General features: G+C 41.8%; 1 pseudogene; it reads left to right on the top strand.

Annotated features, from left to right (window-relative positions):
• Window positions 1-366: 366 nt before the first annotated feature.
• Window positions 367-1,988, top strand: LOC133321033 (ice-structuring glycoprotein-like; annotated as a pseudogene).
• Window positions 1,989-6,890: the final 4,902 nt, after the last annotated feature.

Raw genomic sequence — 6,890 nt, 5'->3', positions numbered from 1 at the left:
GCCTCGTCGACATGGAAACAGCACCTATTAGGGTTGTCTTCGAATTATCGTTAACTCCATTGGATGACAACAATTAATGTTTTATTGTTTCCTCACTCGGATGAATCGAATTCGATTCAAAACGCATTATATGAATGCAATCACACACAGCGAGTGACCAGATTAAGTGAAAGGCCGATTCTGATTCAAGCAGACGACTTCTAATCAAACATTCACTCCCAATGCAAGCGGCACTGGTCAGGCAAGCTAATCAAACAAAAAAAAGAAGAATAGAATTGAATCGGAAATGTCTGCTCGACAGGCAACCAGATGTTTTTTGAAAGAACAAATATATATTCTGCAATAACTTGCTATACCAGCAATCGGAAATATTAATTTTTTAGTATAAAAAGCTGCATTTGTCCCTAGCTAAGTATCATTAACGGTTGGATTCTAAAGGAGTTGACTACCGCAGAAATGGTCAGTACATAAAAGTAAATTCCTTGGGAGGATTGATAATTAAATTATTTTTGTGATTTGCAGAAATTGTTCATCGTTTTCGCCTTGGTGGCTGCTGCAGCTGCTCAACTCAGCAATGAGTACTTGCCACCCAATGTTGGAGCTGCTTCTGCCCCAGCTGTGTCTTATTCCGCTCCTGCTGCATACGAATCCTATGAAGCTGCAGCTACCCCTGCTGCTTCTTATGAATCCTATAATGTAGCAGCTGCTGCTCCAGCTCATAGCTTCTCAGAGGCTGATGGTTACCGTTACAAGACCCAACGTCGCCGTGTCTTCAAGACTGCCCGTCGTCATCGTCGTGATGTTTCCACTGAATACTTGCCTCCTGCTGCCTCTGCCCCAGCTGTTTCTTATGCTGCCCCAGCTGCTGCTGCTCCCGCTGTCTCTTATGCTGCCCCAGCTGCTTATGAATCATACGAAGCTGCTGCTACCCCTGCTGCTTCCTACGAATCATATAATGTTGCTGCTGCTGCTCCAGCTCACTCATTCTCCGAAGCCGATGGCTACCGTTACAAGACCCAACGTCGCCGTGTCTTCAAGACTGCCCGCCGTCATCGTCGTGATGTCTCCACTGAATACTTGCCTCCTGCTGCCTCTGCCCCAGCTGTTTCTTATGCTGCCCCTGCTGCTGCTCCCGCAGTCTCCTATGCTGTGCTGCTGCTCCTGCTGCTTCCTACGAATCTTATAATGTAGCTGCTGCTGCTCCAGCTCACTCCTTCTCTGAAGCTGATGGCTACCGTTACAAGACCCAACGTCGCCGTGTCTTCAAGACTGCCCGCCGTCATCGTCGTGATGTCTCCACTGAATACCTGCCTCCTGCTGCCTCTGCCCCAGCCGTTTCTTATGCTGCCCCTGCTGCTGCTCCCGCTGTATCCTATGCTGCCCCAGCTGCTTATGAATCCTATGAAGCCGCTGCTACTCCTGCTGCCTCTTATGAATCCTACAATGTAGCTGCTGCTGCCCCAGCTCACTCCTTCTCTGAATCCGATGGTTATCGTTACAAGACCCAACGTCGTCGTGTCTTCAAGACTGCCCGCCGTCATCGTCGTGATGTCTCCACTGAATACTTGCCACCTGCAGCTTCTGCTCCAGCTGTCTCATATGCTGCCCCAGCTGCTGCTGCCCCCGCTGTCTCCTATGCTGCACCAGCTGCTTACGAATCCTATGAAGCCGCTGCTACTCCTGCTGCTTCCTACGAATCCTATAATGTAGCTGCTGCTGCTCCAGCTCACTCCTTCTCCGAAGCCGATGGCTACCGTTACAAGACCCAACGTCGTCGTGTCTTCAAGACTGCCCGCCGTCATCGTCGTGATGTCTCCGCTGAATATTTGCCTCCTCTAGCTTCCAACTCTGTTGCTACTTATGAAGCTCCTGCTGCTTACGAATCCTATGAAGTTGAAGCTTCCGCTCCAGCTCATTCCTACTCTGAGGCTGATGGTTACCGCTACAGAACTCAACGTCGTCGTGTTATCCGTCGTCATCGTTTCTAAATGAGAATGTATGAGGAGTGATTCGATGTAATTTCACTGCACAGATTGTGATCGATAGTCAATTTGTTCATAACAATGTTTGTTATGATTTATAATAACATAGATAATGACTAAAATTAATAAAAAACAGAACGTATCTTACAATTGATTTGAATTTGTTTCGTTATTTTTATAAATAGGAAAGTTCCGATATCTCCTTATTTTGTATATGTTTCCACAGAATTTTCTTGAAATAAACAATTTTGATTTCTCTTTGAGTAGATCTTGTGAGTAATATTGGTCCACTTTATAGGGCAATCCCTATATGACTGTATTTCAAAAAATATCGGCATTTTATCATTTTTTATATTTGATAAAACTTCGTAGGTCTGCAGTTGTACAATATAGTCCACTTAGCGGATCGATATTTCTCGCTCCGTTTTCAAAAAAGAACTAGTTCCTTAGTGTAAATCCTTTGCTACATATAGTTCCGACTCCTAGATAGTTCCTATGAATCTCTATCATTCATCGTTCTTTTTGTTTTTTCCGCCCACATAGTTCCGTTTATCGAAGGGGACAACTTTCTTCGAATGACTTTACTATTGCTTCCTTCACCACTCTTTTTGGCTTCTTCTTCTCCGATCCTCGCCTTCCCGATCTTGAAGTAGACAGCGTTTGACACGTAGTGGGCCTTGCATTTAGTCTTGGCCAGACTTGCCATTGAAGACCTGTCCAAGCCTACCACAAGGAGAGTCAAGTCTTTGTTCATCTCTCTGTGGAAGACTTCCCATTTCTTCACCAGCAGTGTCATGTTTTGCAGACCAAAGACTTCAAGCATGTCCTCCGTCGTGAAGTCGCCGCCCAGCCTCTGACGAAGACCGTAGCTTTCAAGCTTTAATTTGATTGCCTCGTCCGTGGGGGCAATACTTGCCACTAATTTTTTTTTTGGACCTCAATGCTCTTTAAGGAGTCGAACTCCAGCATTAGGAAGTCCCCTTTGAATTCGCAGCTATTCAGATCTATGGGCTCTCCTCTTTGCCGCAGGTGCTCCATGATATTTTTGTTGACCGCATTCATAACCTCATCATGCGTCTCCATTTTGAGTTTACCGGATGCACTACGTTCATCGATTACTGCATAGCAGAGCTCGTCCCTGTAGAGCCTCCTGGCAACCTTTGCATAAGACGACGGCTTCTTACCGATTGTTGCTACTGCCTTCCTCTTATGTGAAGGCCGGGCGTTCTTTTTGGGATTCCCAGTCTTGACGGAAGATTTCGGTGTAGCGCCCGTCTTCTCGATACTAGAGCCAGCTTCGCCACCCTCAGTCGAAGGATTCTGTGGACAGCTTCCTTGACTAGGGGTCTTCTCTGGTCGTCGTGAAGCTCTTTTTTGCAGGTTTGGCATTGGTCTCCTCTGGAGACCTTATCCTCTTCGCCGCTTCCGAGGAAGTGGAGGGAAGGTCAGTCTTATCCTTCAGGGCATCCCGTTCCTGTTTGGCCAGTTTTCGCCTTTGTGCCCCAGATAGCTGTTTTCTTTTTGTTGTGAGCTTCGCTATGTCCTTGCTCACTTCTTCCAGCATCCTATCGGCCTCTTCTCTCTTCCGGCATTCTAGGACGGTTATATCGGTCTTACTTTCTTGGTCAGACCCGGAGTTAGAATTTGAGTCTCCACTTACCTCTGAAGGTTGGGTCAGGCTTTCACCTCCCCGGTGGTGACTGAAGTCTAATTTGTTTGTGCCTGCTGGCGGAGTGATTGTAGCGATACCCTCGACTACAGATGCCAAGACGACGGGCGTGATTCGTGGGCAGATCAACGACACCCGCTGGTACTGATTTATTTAGGCTCTGCACCGTAACGTTTAATTTATCTTCCTTGCTTTCCATCTTTGTTTATTGTTTTAGGGGAACTCCCCCGTAGACAGTTTTGGTCCGCGGGGCAAAAAGCCCTAATGTGGGGTGATCAGACTATTCCTTCACCTCCAGGGTTTAGCTGATAGTAATGAGATAGTCTGATTATCCAACTTCCCCCTATGCGCCAGCTGGGGTCGCGCCCGGTAGGAAACTTGCAAACTCCCCCAAACTGTTATACGTCAAACCGAAAATATTAATATTTTCCTGGCATTCGATTCAATTTTAATTTATAATTCTACCAACGGGTAAAACAAAAAAACGAAAGCTTTGGTGCAGTCACATCTTCCTGTAGAGATGAAGAAGGAAACCTGGTGACAGATACAGACAGCGTGCTGAGGATCTGGAAGTAGTATTTTGTAAAACTTCTGATACCCCAGGATATCCCAGAACCAAAAATAGATGACGTTATAGAGTGTATACCACCTAGCCAAGATGAGGTCATAAAAGCAATTAATCGGCTTAAGAACAACAAAGCAGCAGGAGCCGATGGGTTACCAGCCGAACTATTCAAGACTGGTGGCCACATGCTGGTCAGCAGTATGCACCAGCTGATTAGCACAATTTGGCTAGAATAATGCATGCCCAATGATTGGAACCTCAACATCCTGTGTCCCGTGCACAAAAAAGGAGACAAAATTAAGTGGCACAAGGTCAGCAGTTAAAGTAGGAAAGGACCTATCGGAGCCCTTCAATACCGAACGAGGATTCAGACAAGGTGACAGTTTGTCGTGTGATCATTTTAACATCCTACTGGAAAAGGACATACGAGACGCAAATGTGAACAGAAATGGCACTCTGTACACCAAACAACACATGTTACTCGCCTACGCCGATGACATCTATATAATGGGTCGAACATTGCGAGCGGTAACAGGCACCTTTGAACAAATTGAAAAGGAGTCTGCCAAAGTGGGTCTGGCAGACTTCCAGTAGACTCGGACCAGCTGTGGAACTTGAGAACTACAGCTTCGAGTTAGTTAAAAACTTTATATACCTTGGTACCGCCATAAATAAAACGAATGACATCAGTTTTGAAATTCGGAGAAGGATTGTGATGGCCAACAGATGCTACTATGGTCTAAGTAAACAGTTTAGAAACAAGGCCACCTCCCGCCAGACCAAACTCACACTTTATCATAAGTACGAATTTCCAAAACTTCCCAAATACCTAAATCAACAAAATCCAAGTTGTAGCTTATTTAGTACCATTTAGTACAAATAAGTATCAATTTCCGAAATTACATACTTCAATTCTACACTCCGACAGTAATATAAATTCCAAAGGCATGTTATATTGGTCTATTTCAAAAGAAAGGTACTATACCCGGCTCTTTCGTTCATATTCTTGTATTGCTAAAGTCGTTAATTTTTTCTCCGGTTCATCTAGTTCTTTCAGTTCATAGTTCAAAAAAAGTATTCTGGAAAGGAACGATTGGTACTAGGTCCAGATCGTTCGTTCATCATGTTCCCTTTGAACAGTCGTTAATTTGTGTTCGCGGTCGCCTTTTGCTCTAGTCGTGCATCTAGGCCATTACGGTCTATTAGTTCCACCAGCTCATAGTTCCATTAGTTCACACAGAAGAACGTCAAAAAATAATTTATGGTATATAACTGCATGTTGTACAACCTTAGGAAGTTAATTGAGAGATGCCTTGGGGACCAGGGTTCAAACCCCAGCCCAGTCGAAGGATCGTTGAATAGCTAAATTAAATATGTGATTTCATAATTCAGATCATTTTTAATGTTTTTGACATATTTTGCCATTATTTAAAACCGTCTAGGACTTTCTTCAATGATCAAATTTATAAATAGTATATCATGCACATAATTCATAGAGTATCTTTCCTAACTAGTTCCACAGTATAATTTGTCATGATAAAATATAGCGTATGGGACAGTGAAAGAGAGTAACAATAGTTAATTGCTTAATTATAGCTTTAATATTCAAATTAGTTCGATTTTTTATTTATATTTGATTTTAAACTTTTTTATATTAGCTTATAAAACAGGTATAGTTTAATATCGTGCTATTTTATTTATATATGTTTTTTCTTTTGGATTCATTGTCATAGATCTATGGGTGTTCTGTTTTTTGCATAATCCTGAAATTCAAGCAAGCGACACATTGTCTCTGCGAACCTTTTATTAGATTACGTTTTATTCAATAGATGCAAATCATATTCTGATTTTAGCCATAAAATTTCTTGTTCAAAATGGGATTTTAAAAATCGCGTGAATGTGGCTTCTTTTTCTTTGTATTTTCTCTTTTACTACTCGTGTTTCTTTTCTTTCGCCGCTCTATTGATATAAACGTTAGGTGTTCGCTTCTTCCCCTATAGCGTTGGCCATAATAACAGCAAAAGAAAACGTGTTTTATAATCGCTTTTATGTTTATGCGCGCTCCATCAAAAGATTAATTGAGCTTTGCTAATTTAAATGACTTTTTCTCATAAATCTTTGCCAGAAGAAGAAAAAAAAATACTGAAACTGGAACAATATAGAACATATAGAAAAAAAACTATTATTTTTTGAAGTGGTTTATCTTTTATTTGTGGATAATCTACATCAGAGTTGGAACATCACCAAAAAGGCCTGAAGATACTTTGTTTTTTTTTTCAATTTGATGGGGGATATTTAATGAAATGAAATTACATGCTGTAGTTGTATTTTTTAATTCTTAATGATGTATAACAATTGCAAAGTTGATCGTTCGAAGTGTTCTGGTTTATACTGGATTATACCGTTACAAATATATATTTCACCAATTCATATTTTGTAATCTATTTTTAGAAATTTATTTTTGTTTTTAATCTAAGAGATAATGCTAGAAATGGTTACGCCTACAGGTTTAACAACATTCTTTTTTTTTAATATATTTCGGTATGTACTTAATAGATGTTGAAGATGTTTTTGATTTTTTCTTTCAATAACAAAATTGTTTCAATCGTTTTTTGCAATAGCCCTATGGCTATATAGGAAGTATTAAAATTGTGTTCAAAAGTGGAAATTTCCA

The sequence above is a fragment of the Musca vetustissima genome, unplaced genomic scaffold, assembly GCF_032173495.1.
Source record: "Musca vetustissima isolate MV318-11 ecotype Yass unplaced genomic scaffold, APGP_CSIRO_Mvet_v1 utg679498, whole genome shotgun sequence".
In the NCBI taxonomy this organism is placed as follows: Eukaryota; Metazoa; Arthropoda; class Insecta; order Diptera; family Muscidae; genus Musca; species Musca vetustissima.
The sequence above is the reverse complement of the archived record's forward strand: the minus strand, read 5'-3'. Positions and strand labels throughout refer to the sequence as shown.